Raw genomic sequence first — 14238 nt, 5'->3', positions numbered from 1 at the left:
TCCCTGAAAACAGTCACCAAACCTTTTATGTTTGCTCAATTTATAATTTATAGATAGCAATGGAGTACCAATTATAAAAACGTATTTTGGAGGGCTGCTGGAAATTTGCATAGGCAATTTTTATTATCACCAGAAACATTAATTTATGTATAGGCTATTTTGCTTTTGAATAAATAATGTCTATGCTCTGATTCAACAATTGTTTACTTGAGCACCAAACAGTGAGATGAATGCTATCATATCACTACCATATTATTTCATTTATTCCCAAGAACAATGCACAGAGGTTGGTTTTATTATTACTTTTATTTTATACAGAACAGAAAACAAAAGTTTGTCATGTCTTGACAAAAATTCTTCAGCTTCAAATATTTAAGAATCTATTCTGTTGCTTCTCCACCAGAAGGTGACGAAGTCTTAATTGGTGAGTAGAGTGTACCTCCTTCCCCTCTTTTTTCATCTTTCTGGAAACTTTGAGTTTAGGAAAGTATTTCTCTTTCATCTTCAAATAATCCAGTTGTTTTCTCTCTGTGACGTTCTATAGCTGTGGTTCTCCAAGTATGGTCCTGGACTGGCAGCAGGAGTATTACCTGTGAACTTGCTAAAAATGCAAATATCCCCAAACTACTGAATCAGAAATGAGGGCGGATGTATGTGGCCCAGAACTCTGTGTATAACAAGCCCTCCAGATGATTCTGATGAACACCGAAGTTTAAGAGTGATCACTCAAGAGAAGCTGATTTACAGAGACAGCTCTATTGAAGTTGATCTAAACGATCACTGTCACTTTTAATTCCAAATCTATTGACTTTAGTCCTCATGAAACTTACCTCCTTGGTAGCATTTAGTAGAACTCACCACCATCTCAGTCTTAAAATGGTCCTATTTGTTTTCAAGGACACATTTTTATCTGATCACCCCTTCTGAGATGTCCTCACTAGCTCTCCTCTTTGTTCCTTAATAAGATTTCCTAAGGTTCCTAAATTCTCTTTTCACCTCTGTTCATGCTTTTGATGGTTCATTTCATCAACTTCCACAGCTTCAAGCATCACACAGATGCTGCTGACTTCCACATCCCTATCTCCTCCTTAGATCTTCCTATTAGTTGAATTATTTCATCGTTAATTCAACATATATTTGTTACTGTGCAGCAGGCACCACTGAGCATCATTTGTTGAGGACAGCAGAGGAGAAAACATTAAAATGTGATGTTCTTTAGGCATTATCCTAACATACCCTGTTGTACTAAAACCAACCTTCTGCATAAAATTTATTTTCCTTTTGAGTCTGATATCAGTATCATAACCCACATTGAAACTGACTCCTCCCTTTCCTTCAACCCACATATACAACCAACCCCCCAAATCTTCTTGCTTCTTTACAAACATATCTCACAAGCATCTCTCTCCCTCATGGCCAACGTTTTGAGTCCTGTTCTCATCCATACTGTAGTAGATCACAGTATATACTCTACTGCAGTAGATTCCTATCATTTTTCCCCATTCGATACATCTTTCACTGTGTTGTCTGACTTATTTCCCTAAGCTCAGAGATTGTGTCATATCTATGTCCTGCTTAGAATCACACAGATAAAACAAACAACACACTTCAATGCTCCCAACTTCCCACAAAGACCAAAATCTTAAATAAAACATTTAAAGTCCCTCTAAATGTGGCTTCAACTTTCCTGTCCAGCCACATGTCCCAGCCTCCCTGTGCTACTGCACTACTGCCATAACTCTCCTGAACTGTGTCCCTACAAGTGACTTGATCGGCACTTCTTTCTGTGGTAGTATCCCACATCAGGACCCAGTTCCAGTGATGTCACCTTTTCTGTGAAGCCTCTTCTAACAACCTTACTCCAGAACCAGACAAAATAATAGCTCCCTCTTTCATACTCCTAGAATATTTTGTTGATGTCACTAACACTGTCCCATTGGACTTTTAACAACCTGAGAGCAAGAATTATACTGATTCATCTATGTATGCCTGGCATCTGGCTCAGGGCTTGGCACATTAGTAAGTGTTTAATAAACAGAGGCAGGATTGATCTACCCAGTTTTAATATGTTTGATTTCCATATTGCAGCCATCTAGAAGCAGAAACCTTTTTTTAAAAAGATTGTTCTACTTTCTAGATGCAGACCACTAAAAGTAGAAAGAGGTAGAGCTGACAAGGTAAGCAATCTTAAAACCCAGTCTGCACAAGCAGGTGGTCATGGACTCCTAGACGTTGGCACATATAACCATAGCTCTTAGTGGTGATTCTTGTTAATCATAAAAAGATTAAATCATATTTTAAATTCTCTGTTTAAGGATTGGGAAAGTAAGGATGTTTTGTTAAAGACATCCTTTACTAAAAATATCAGGATTTTAAAATTGTACTTATATTGCTTAGGATTGCATCTAGCAAATAAGTGAAATACCAAAATAGCACGGTCTTTAAAAATACAGAATCTTATTTCTTTCCCTCATGCCATTCTGATATTTCAGCCTAGTGTGGCACATTGAGTCCATGGTAAAAGGGACGGAGGTTCTATCTGTCTTGTTGCTCTGCTTTTCAGGGCTTCCACTCTCACGGCAGCTAAACATATCAAAGGTAGAGCCCCAGCAGTTATGTCCACATTCCAGTTCTTTCCCTTTTAGCCTTACCAGAAGGTGTCATACCACTTCTGCTTACATTCTCTTGCCCAGAACTTAGCAAATGACCATTCCCAGTTGCAAGGAGGCTGGGAAATGCAGTTTCTATTCCATATCTAGAGATCGTGGTTCTAATACTAAAGGAGGAGGGAAAATGGAGGCTACAAGACAACCAATATCTTCTTAAACCAGCATTTTAAGCCTCTATTTTCTGAAGCACTCCTTAATGTGCAGTTTCAAAATCTCATCCTCTGACAGTGACCTATAGAGGAAGCATCACAGTATTTGAAAGATGAGTCAACCTCCCACATCTGCATTAGCAAACTGCCAAGTAGAAACCAACTTTGAGAACACCTATTCCAGATGGCCAATAGGCACATGAAAAGATGCTCAACATCACTCCTCATCAGGGAAATACAAATCAAAACCACACTGAGATATCACCTCATGCCAGTGAGAGTGGCTAAAATGAACAAATCAGGAGACTATAGATGCTGGAGAAGATGTGGAGAAATGGGAACCCTCTTGCACTGTTGGTGGGAATGCAAACTGGTGCAGCCACTCTGGAAAACAGTGTGGAGGTTCCTCAAAAAATTAAAAATAGATCTACCCTATGACCCAGCAATAGCACTGCTAGAAATTTACCCAAGGGATATAGGAGTGTTGATGCATAGGGGCACTTGTACCCCAATGTTTATAGCAGCACTTTCAACAATAGCCAAATTATGGAAAGAGCCTAAATGTCCACCAACTGATAAATGGATAAAGAAATTGTGGTTTATATATACAATGGAATACTACTTGGCAATGAGAAAGAATGAAATATGGCCCTTTGTAGCAGCATGGATGGAACTGGAGAGTATTATGCTAAGTGAAATAAGTCATACAGAGAGAGACAGATACCATATGTTTTCACTCTTATGTGGATCCTAAGACACTTAACAGAAACCATGGGAGAGGGGAAGGTAAAAAAAAAAAAAGAAAGTTAGAGAGGGAGTGAGCCAAAGCATAAGAGACTCTTAAAAACTGAGAATAAACTGAGGGTTGATGGGGGTGGGAGGGAGGAGAAAGTGGGTGATGGGCATTGAGGAGGGCACCTGTTGGGATGAGCACTGGGTGCTGTACGGAAACCAATTTGACAATAAATTTCATATTTAAAAAAATAATAATTAGAGGTAGCAAAATATGCATTTACAGCATTTTAGAGCTTAAAAATAAACCAATAAATGTAGTTTCCAATGGTAAGTTTAATATTATCATTAAAAGTTTCATTTTAGGGGTGCCTGTGTGGCTCAGTTGATTAAGCGTCTGACTTTGGCTTAGGTCATGATCTCGCGGTTCGGGAGTTCGAACTGTCAGTGCAGAGCCTGCTTGGAATCAATCCTCTGTCTCCCTCTCTCTCTGCCCTTCCCCCACTCACATGCACTCTCTCCCCAAAATAAACATTAACAAAAAAGAAAAAAGAAAACACCTTTTCCAGTGACAGTCCACAAACTGTTATTAGCTCAGAAAGAGAGAAGATCAAAAATTGAGAACACTTTAAAACACCCAATAATTTGACATTTCAGATACATGCACCATGATCAATATAGTCATCTCACTGAATTCAGTGTAGACTAGTTCAAGTATCATCTAATTTATTCGGTAAGTCACATGCGGCACAAATTGAGTGTATGTCACGGATACCGGGACCATGTGTTGGTCCTAAATGGATTAGAAATTTAAAAATAAAGTCCTTCATAGAGAATTTGAGAAGCACTGGTATACATCAGTTTAAGGGAAACAATGGGGCCAGAATATGGAGTTCCTGGCTTCTGATCCAGCATGAACCACCCTGGTCCTTCACTGCTCTCAGATGCTAGCACTGATGCCATCCAACCCACATTTCTGACCACCTGGGGAGCCCCAGAGCCATTTCTAACCAGAGCTGTAAACCTGGTATGGATGCTTCTGAAACCTGATTGACTTTTCTGTGTCTGGATTCCAGTATTCATGGGACAGGCCCTGTACACTTGGGTTCTGCTGGACATTTCACACTGAGCATTTGCCTCCATTCCCCTCCTATCCTCAACACCATTTTAGATTCTGCTCCAAAGTGCATAAACTACAGAAAACTATGATCCTAACTTTCACCCAGTTTTGAAAACCCCCATTACCTAAAACCCACCACTACAGCACTCTTCCTCAACACACAAACACACACACACACACACACACACACACACACACACACGCACACGCACACACACACGCACACACACACGCACACACACAGTGGCAAAAGCAATGTAGACCCAACCCATTTTCTTTTAAATCAATTGTCACTCTCTACTAGTCTGACCAAGTTGTTGAATTCACTGAGTTGCTGCTGAATTTTTGTCAAAGTTTAGTTTTGGTGATTGTTCACACCAGTAGTTTTCATAGATGATTTGACAGAGTAGCTCAGTTATCAGGTCACATTTCAGTTGCTGAAGCAATTCTCCAGGACTCAACATGGAGATGTGAATGGATGAGCTTTCCTTAAAACACACTTTACAGATTTTCTATTTCTGCAGGTGTATGCTCTGCTCGTCTCTACCTCTGCGGGTGAAAAAGGTTCTTTACAAACTCTCCTCCACCTGGTAAAAGATATATGCTTGCTGGGTTCCTGCCATTGGTAATTTGGCAAACCGATTTTCAGAGAACTGGTCTAGTGTCACCACCAAGTGCCACATCCTACTGGAGTTAAACTGTGTTTCCATTCACAGAGTAAATGATTTCAGCAGCTGGAAGCAAACTTTTAGGGAAGAAAAAGATCTTCACCAAAATCACTGTTTTTACATATACTTGTGGTGCCAAATAACATACCAAAAAACGTTCACATTCACACCACCTCCACCCAGAAGTGTTTCTTGCACTGCAATAAAGAGTCCCAGCAGTTTGTGTGTGGATGAAGGGTGGGGGCAGATGAAGGAGAGGAGAGAGTACAGAATTAAGGCCTCTCTTTGCCTTTACCTTGATGTAGCACTTCACCATTTTAAAGCACTTTCAGATATACTGTTTCATCTGATCCACACAATCAGTTAATGTGTTTGCCAGGATCCACACTGCTCTATTTTTCAGTGGAGGAAAAGGAGGCTTATAAAGGTTAAAGAACTCCCCCCACAGTCACACAGGCAATAAGGGAAGGGCTCTGCACCAGAAATAAAACTCTCAACTCTTACTCCTTCATTTGGTCCTGATTCCTACGTGAACAGTTTTTATACTTCCACCTAAAAGGATATCAGCCAAATACTTTTACCTATATTTCCTTCAGGTATGATTGGTCTGTCTCTGACCATGCTATTCCTGCTCTATTAATACAGTTAATTTATTTTTTTTATTTTTCACACAGTTCATGTGGCTATAAACTCTTGAAGGTGAAGGCCAGATCTTCTCCATGGTTAGCACTGTTCACAACATATGTCTCTGGCATTCAATGGATCTCCATTTAGTTTCTCTCTTTGGCCAGAGCTTCTTTGGGTACTTTAATGGCCAGTGGATACTAACCAATCAAGCAGTTTCTAAGGTTCTGGCAGGACTTCTAAGACCTACTCACATATAAGTTCAGGAATGAGAATAATATGTCAGGCTATTTTAAACAATAAATGCAACTGTTCTAAGGGCAGACAACACAAAGGGTTTTTTTTTTTCTAGTCTCTTTGAAGACTAGAAATACAGATCAATGTACAATGCCCATCTTCTCTCCCAGAAACTGAAGATTTCAAGTTTTCTTCTATTAACGATCCATCTCATCTGGAAAATTTGAGCTGACTAGTGTTGAACCAAATATCCTAAAATGCTATTACAAAAACTGTTCAGTAAGAAGGTAAAATGCAAAAGCGTGTTGGGTAAAGAACTTAACAAGAAGGCTGCAACCACTTTAGAAGTGTAAAACTCCTTCCACAGGGGAGTTGGGACACTAAAACTTCCATCAAAGCACATGAAAATGACATCAGTGGTCTGTTAGCCCCTCATAAATGGACCAGACCTGGGCAAAGACGTTTGAGCAATGTCAGCCCTTGTCAAATCCATAACAAAATTTGACATCTGTTAAATCATTAAAGATACAAATAAAATGTTAACCAAGACCGAGAAGGAAGGCAGAGTGCTGATAGTATGTATTAGGACTAAAAGTAAAAGGCCAGAAAAGATGTGATTAATTCCTGGACTTTGGAATATCACTAGAGCTTGTTGGCTAAACCTTCCCAAGTTTCAAGACACTGGAAATGACTCTGGTAATAAAAAGACTATGGAAATCTGGACTAGATGGATTTAGGGCTTTTCACACTGATATGGTTGTTTCTACAATAAGGGGATATCCTTTGGCTCCTCACATCTTCATCTTCCTCCAGATACCTGGTTTCAATTTCACAGAATGTAATTCCCCCTGACCTCAAAGAGAACTTTGTCCTTGAACTAGCTCCACAGAGCAAAACCCAACTACTGGCCTATAGTAATCATCTTAGCTTTTGTACCTGATTAAACAGTGTTTTCTATTTTCCTTGTCCTTTCAGTATGGGTCATACTAGCTTGGAGGTCCCTTGTCCAGAAAAGAGAAGAGTTTCTCCTCAAAATTTGTGACAGAGAAAAAGCTACTCAGACATCAAATTGTTTTACTTCCATTTTCCTGTGAAAAAGGAAATACCACATTTCCCATATTCTTCTGTAGGCACATGGTGCTTTGGGAATGATTGCTGGCTAACAGAATGTGACCAGAAGTCACACGTGTCATTTCCAGGCTGAGGTAATTAAGAATGGGCATGCTTTCCCCACACATTCTCTCTTCCCTTTCCACATCAAACTTGGAAGTCAAGTTCTGAATGGCATAACTATAAGAAGAGGTCAGCCTAGGTCCCTGAGTCAACAATTGGAGAAAAGATGCCACCTGACCCACATGGGGATCTTAAGTAAATGAGAAGCAAACTAGTATTGGGTTATTCCACTGTTATTCAGAGATTGTCTGAGACTGCACTTAGTATTAATTTCCATGGCTAATAAATAACTTCTAGGGGTACCTGGGTGCCTCAGTTGGTTAAGTGGTTAAGTTTCTGACTCTTGGTTTCAACTCAGGTCCTGATCTCATGGTTCATGAGTTTGAGTCCCACATAGGGCTCTGTGCTGACAGCATGGAGCCTGCTTAGGATTCTCTATTTCCCTCTCTCTCTCTCTGCCCCTCCCCTTCTCTCTCTCACATGCTAAAGAAAGGAAAAAAAAATAACTTCTGGAATGTTGAAATTGTCTAAAATAGGCAAGTCTGAGACTTACATAATAAATGCACCATAAATGGATGGGGATGAATATGCAGCCAGTTGACCTCAAGGAAACCTAACTGGCCCAAAGGAGAACAGACTCCAGCCTTCATATGTGGGTACGTGGCAACTTCTTGCACTACAAAGGTGCATAAGAGGAGAGGTACACAGGAAGTACTATTCCACACCCTTGGGACCTGCCAATCGGACCTTTTCAAGGAATAGCTGAGTGCACTAACTCACTAACAGGGACCTTCACTGCTGTCTGGGGGTGGGGCTGGGAAAGGGAGAATGGAGAATCAGCAGGAGGAAAAGGCAAGTAATCTGGACCACCGCAGCCCAACTCGATACAGGTAAGAAGGCAACAAACATGTCAGCAGGGCTTCCAACATGCAAGTCCCAACAGTGAGCCCAGGCCTGGCAATGAGAAGCTGGGATGACTATGGAGATCATATCAGTATCTTGAGGGCAGTGAACAACAGCAGCAGAGGCTCCAGAAGCACCAGTCTTCAAAGTGGAAGTGTAAGACTGTCGAGCCAGCTGGGGCAGGTTGAGGCTCTGGGAGGGCCACAGCATGAAGGGCTGCTTGGAGGGGCTTCAGTTTAAGGTGAGCACCGAGGACTGAGGAAGGGGCAGGGTTGCAGGCGCAGTGACCCCAGTGGTGGAAGTAGCAAGGAAGTGCCTTTTTGTGAGAATGTACTAGATCCTTCTCCTACCAGGACTGGTCTAGAAAAGAGTTTACTGGTTCTGCCTACAGCCATATTCCAGAATCTATTGAAGACAGGAGAGGAATCCAGATGCACACCCGTTAACAGAGTATGGCTGTCTTCTCACTCTTCCTTTCCACCTCCCTTTCCCTGCAAGAGCTTCAGGGAGTTGGCAAACATGGCCAAGAAAATCATGCCACAGTAACAGGCCTCGCTGAACTCCCTTCATGAGATGGATGGACCCCATTGCTGGCTGCATACCACATTGTTCAATACCCACTATCTACACTCATGAGAATAAAAAACTTGTTCCTCATGTGCCTCTCTCTTCTGCCATCATAAGGCCTATTTTCCTTCTATCACATTCTGTGCATTTGCTAAAGAAAGGAGCTGGATATTTGTTCTAGATCATTTGGCCTGTACCCCAAAACAACAAACACAAGCCTGATTGTGCACCCTGGCTGACATGGATATAAGACAGCAGGACTCGGCACAGAATGAGGCCTAGGTGTGCCAGCCCTCCCAAAGTTTAGCCTTCCCTCTTTTTACACCAAATTAGTGGATGTTATGAATAAAGGGTAAGATTTTATTCACTCAAAAATATTTATTGAGTACAGTGGTACAAAACACTGGACTAGCTGTTTTGGAAACAGTGATGCAGACTGTTTCTGCACTCCTGGGGTTTATGGCATGATAGAGATAAGAAATAGTTTGCAATAATTTTAATGTAAGGAAGGATGTGTTATGTGCCTAAATGATGGAGAAATAAAATGCCACGAGAGCTAATTCAGAGAAAGAGGAGATTACTCTCAGCTGGATTCACTATCATAAAGTATTGGTGCTATGTGGCATCACTGAGTTCACCCCATGTAAATACTTTAGGTAGAAGCTAAGGATGTTAGATGATTACACAAGATCATGGAGCCAGTGATAGAGACAACGAAGCCTTGAGCCCCTTTCTTCTGAATCCAACTTTTTGCCCACCCTGCTATGCCACGCTGCTTCTTAGCAGCTTAGTCATGGGGCTGCCTGGAACAAATTACCTGCTGATCTAGATTCAGCCAATCAGTGCATAAACAGCATGAAGTTCATGACTTTGGGAAGCTCACAATCTAGCAAAACAGGTCAAACACATACATATAAGTTTCCATACTTTTTAAAGATACAACCAACCTCAGCAAATATAGGGACTAGATTGATATATTTAACCCATTATCAACCTGCAAGATTTAGCAGGAGGAGAAGGGTGAGAGGTTAGTGGGTACTGAGCAGGTGAAAGAGAGAAAAAGGAAGAGGGACAGAAAGAGAAAATCTCAGAGGCCATTTGCCCGGATAGTGCAAGAAAGGTGGTGTGTCCAGGACAGAGAATTGGTCTCCGTAAAATCTAGAACCACTGCTGGGTCCTCGGCAAGTACTCAGTTTAAAAGCTCTACACAGTAAGAGACAGATGAGTGGGGGAAAGGGGTCTATCACCTTGTATTTTGTTCCTGCCCCAAATCCCCATTATTTAATAGAATACTGACTTTCTGTAGTGACCTGTAAAACCTTAGTGCTTCCACCCCCATCCAACATAATACTCAGAGGTCTATCAGCCTCCTCTTGGAACTCATTCATGCAGTGACCAATATCAAGGTGATCCAAACAGCTGCCATCCACTGGTGACTAGGAGTGGAGCTACTGTATGGAACACACCAGAGGACCTGCAGCCTCTGGACCCAGTCCTACCCTTGCTGGTTCAGCGCAAGGCCTATCTTACCAACACCCTCTTGTGTCTCCAGAGGTTTAACCACTATGGGCAAGAAAGGAGGGTAAGGGAACTCAGAAACCTTGTTCACTTAACTGTACTAAAAGATCTTCACGTCCAAACTTTGGTATTCTCATTTGCTCTGAAACCCAAAAGTACAAGTACTCTTGAATATTACATTGCTGTGGAAAAATAGAAAGGAACCTAACGTTTGTATTATGTTAATGACAATAAAAAACAGCAGTAATAACCTAACATTTATAAAAAAAAAAAAAAAGTCTCTTAGTGCCTGACTCTGGAATACCCTCTCTATAAACCTATGGGATAGATTGTTTCCATTTTACAAAGAAAACTGGGTCTCAGAGAGAGATTAAGAGCCTTGCCAGGGGTTACAGCAGAACCCTAAGTGCAGAAGCCAGCATTGAATTTAGGTCTCTCTAATTCCAAAGTTCTTTCCAGACATCAAACTGCCTCTATGTAGAGAAACAACTTTATTTATTTATTTATTTACTTACTTACTTATTTACTTATTTATTTATCCACATCCAGTTTGGAGTCCAACTCAGAGGCTTGAACTTATGACCCTGGTATCAACACCTGCACTGAGATCAAAAGTCAGACACTTAACCAACCCACTTAACTAACGGAGCCACCCAAGTGGCTTGAAAAACAGGTTTATATCAACCATAACAAAGTAAAAATATCCCAAAAAGAGTATCACAATGGAAGCGGTGGGGGAGGGGAGCAGTTGGTCTCACAAATAGAGCAGCATGTAAAACATGCTATGGTGCCTGGAATGTCATGGTTAGCATTACCACCACCACCACCACCACAAGGAATAACGCTGCTTACTGTAAGAAACTGATATGATTTCTCCTTCTGCTCATTGAGGATCATGTTTCACTTTTCACTCTTCCTGCTAGGAGGCTCAGAGACAAATTTAAAGTTCTTCTTTAATAACTGTCTAATATTCCACATACATATCAGGGTTCTTATTTTCTTCTTACCTTGGCCCCAGCATGTGATTTCTATTTTACCTTGTTCTACTCATTTACTCATCATTTTCATGTTTATTAGGTGGACTCTCGTGAGAGTCCTCAAAACTTCTGTGAAATAAGATAAGGTATGCATGATATTAATTAAAAAATAACTTAACTTACCTGGGTAGAGCTTTCATCTGTAGCATCACACAGATTCTTTCATCCTTTGAATTCTATTGCTAACAAATCTGAAAAAAGAAAAAAAAATCAAGACACCATCTGGCTGTCTTTGGAAAGGCAGAGGTAATTCAGGTCTTTGATCTGCTCTGCACATGGACTGAGAGAGGCAGAGAGGACCAAATCTCCCTGACACAGACAATCACTTGCTTTATTAAACAAGTGTCTTATATTATACACAGAGAGTAGTGCATTATGTGGATGCACAAGAAAAACTTATGATGAAAAGTAGATACTGAGCATACTGAGTACTCTGGGTTTTTAAACATTAACATCACAGCTGTTTCTAATAATTTTTCTCTAACTGCAAGCTTATTTCCACAATATGTACTAATGTAACTGTAACTGCCCCAAAATGTTTTTCATTTTTTTAAAAAATGAAGTCTTCTTAGAAATAACTATGCATCTGAGAGCTCATGACCATGTTAGATCACTACTCCATACACAGGTTTTGCTGCACTCATTGTTTGGTCTGCTATGAAGTAAGGTGGGGCAGTTTGAAACAGCTGATCTTAAAGAACTTGTGAAATGTGTCTTTCTAAACAACAATAATAAAACAAACAAAAAAGAGAGCCTCACTAATGAGAGAAATCAAGGAAGTTATTAGGTGGTGCGCCCTGGGATTTTACATGGCAATGGCAATGGGGGAGAAGTTTATTCCTAACCCATATCTGGGGCAATGATAATGGTAACAGGTCGTGTGGGAAGCTGAGAAAAAACCGGCCGCCGGTTGGCCCAGGGCTTGGGGAGACTTAAGTCTTCTGTTTCAGGGTTGGTTGCATTACAGCATTAAAACTCTGGGGTTTGCCTGTATTCAAGAGCAAAGAAAACGTGTATTACTAATCCTTTCAGGTTCCTCCTTCTAATTACCTTTTATTTTCAACTGTGTCCCTCCGTCCAGGTAGATGCTTCATTTTCCAGATGGTTTTATATTTTTGTGAAAGGTTGGGAGACTTCTGGGAGAAAAAGTTGATTTTTTCCTGGAGAGACTCTCCGCCTGGGTTTGGCAAAGTCAGAAACCAATGCCTTCTCTGAGGCTGGATCTCCTGCGCAGCTCTGGGTGGTCTCCATCGCGTCTGCGCTTCAGGACAACGCACACGGCTTCCTTTTCAGCCCAGGTTGCGGAGGCCGACGCTCGGCTCCTGCCGCGGGTTGCGGAGTCCCATGGCTGCTGCCCACCGCCGCGACGAGGTGGAGGGGTCAGCCCGGAGCCGAGTACGGGGCGCGGGGCCAAACCTGAGTCTGCGGGACGTGCCGGGCCCGGCAGCTCTGCTTCGGGCCGGGATGGGGCAATGCGGCCAACGTTGCCAAGGGCGCCCTGTGCCCCAACCCGGCGCTCCGGCCGCGCCCGCCCGCCTTCCGGAAGCGCTGCGGGCCCCAAGGAGCCTAAACGTCCACGAGCCCAGTTCCTCCCGGAGGCCGCAGGCCAGGGCCTTAATACCTCAACCTCCACCTCCAAATATCTGGGGCGGGCTGTGAACAGGCACACAGCGGGATAGTTGACAGTCTCTCTGCCTCCCCGCCTCAATCTATTACCCCACCACCCGGCGGGCGAGTCCGGCAAAGATTATCCCAGTTGTAACTTTGAGGAGGTTAAGGCGGGGACGTGATCAAGGTCAGGAAACAAACCCGTGCGGAATCGCGTCGCAAGCGCAGTCTGTTCTGCCACCTCCACCCCGCCCCGTCCCGGAGTGCTCTGGAAGGGCGGACCACTGGCCTGGGCGCAGGCCGAGGCCTGAGGTCAGGGTGGATTAGAGATTACGCCCCGGGGTGAGGAAGCGGTGGGAGGCGCGGCTGCCGAGGACGGCTAGGGCCCGAGACAGCGCGCGGGGCGGAGCACGAGAGGGGGCGTGCGTCGCCGAGCCTCGGAGCCACAAGGAGGCCCCGGCTCCCCCGGCCGCGGCTGCGGGACCTCAGCTGCGAGCGCGGTGTGCGCGCTGCCCGCAGAAAAGTGAGGCCCGTGCAATTCCGGAACTAGAGCTCCCCGCGAGAGGGGGGGGAGGGGGTCTTAAGTTTTCACTCACTTTGTTCTGTAACCTAGTTTTTAAAGGAAATTCTAAATTCAAATGGATACAAGACACGAACCGTCTTCTCTTCCCCACTGGTTTCCCTCCTCGGCTCTACTGTGGTAACCGAGATAGGCAGATCAAGCCTCACACGCGCGCACTCTCACGCACGCACTCTTTAAGCCTGGGGTCTTCATGGATTCCAAGGCTTCCACCGGCAGGGTGGTGTGGCCTTAAGGGTGTGGGGAGGTTTCTGAGAGGCTTGATGGTCCTTATTGTCAGTCCCCTAGCAAGAGCCAGACGCCGCGCCAGGCGGTGACAGAGGCTTCGTACCCTCTCACAGGCGAGAGGGGGCGTGGGGGAAGGGCGCGGGCGCCCACACTAATCAATAACCCCCTACGGGCTCTGAACAGCAGGGGCCTTTTCAAGACAGATGCCCCGGGAAATGATCTATTTATTGTTCGCACTTACTGTGCACTTAGCACCGAGACGGTTCTTTACACTTATCAACGGAAACCCGCGGCTGGGATTCCCTTTGGCCGCTGAAGCGCGAGTCCGCCTGTAGCCGCGCGTCGCCGCCGCCACAGGCAGCGCAAGGTCTTGGGCTTCACCATTCCAACAGGTGGCGAGGGCCGGCGGCAGCCGGTCGGGGCGC

The 14238-nt window shown here is 43.5% G+C and overlaps 1 long non-coding RNA gene across 3 annotated transcripts in view; it reads right to left on the bottom strand.

Moving 5' to 3' along the window:
- LOC131514510 (uncharacterized) overlaps nt 1-13499 on the bottom strand; it is a 55438-nt gene extending 41939 nt beyond the window's left edge. The window contains exons 1-2 of one of the 3 annotated variants that reach the window (XR_009263103.1): nt 12448-13499; nt 11521-11588 (exon numbers count right to left, since the gene is read on the bottom strand). This is a non-coding gene — a long non-coding RNA (uncharacterized LOC131514510). The remainder of the gene's footprint in view (nt 1-11520; nt 11589-12447) is intronic. The other 2 variants (XR_009263102.1, XR_009263101.1) reach the window with 2 other exon arrangements.
- Between the last annotated feature and the right edge of the window lie 739 nt (nt 13500-14238).

The sequence above is a fragment of the Neofelis nebulosa genome, chromosome 6, assembly GCF_028018385.1.
Source record: "Neofelis nebulosa isolate mNeoNeb1 chromosome 6, mNeoNeb1.pri, whole genome shotgun sequence".
NCBI classification, from domain to species: Eukaryota; Metazoa; Chordata; class Mammalia; order Carnivora; family Felidae; genus Neofelis; species Neofelis nebulosa.
Note: the sequence above shows the minus strand (reverse complement) of the source record. Positions and strands in the feature narration are given on the sequence as shown.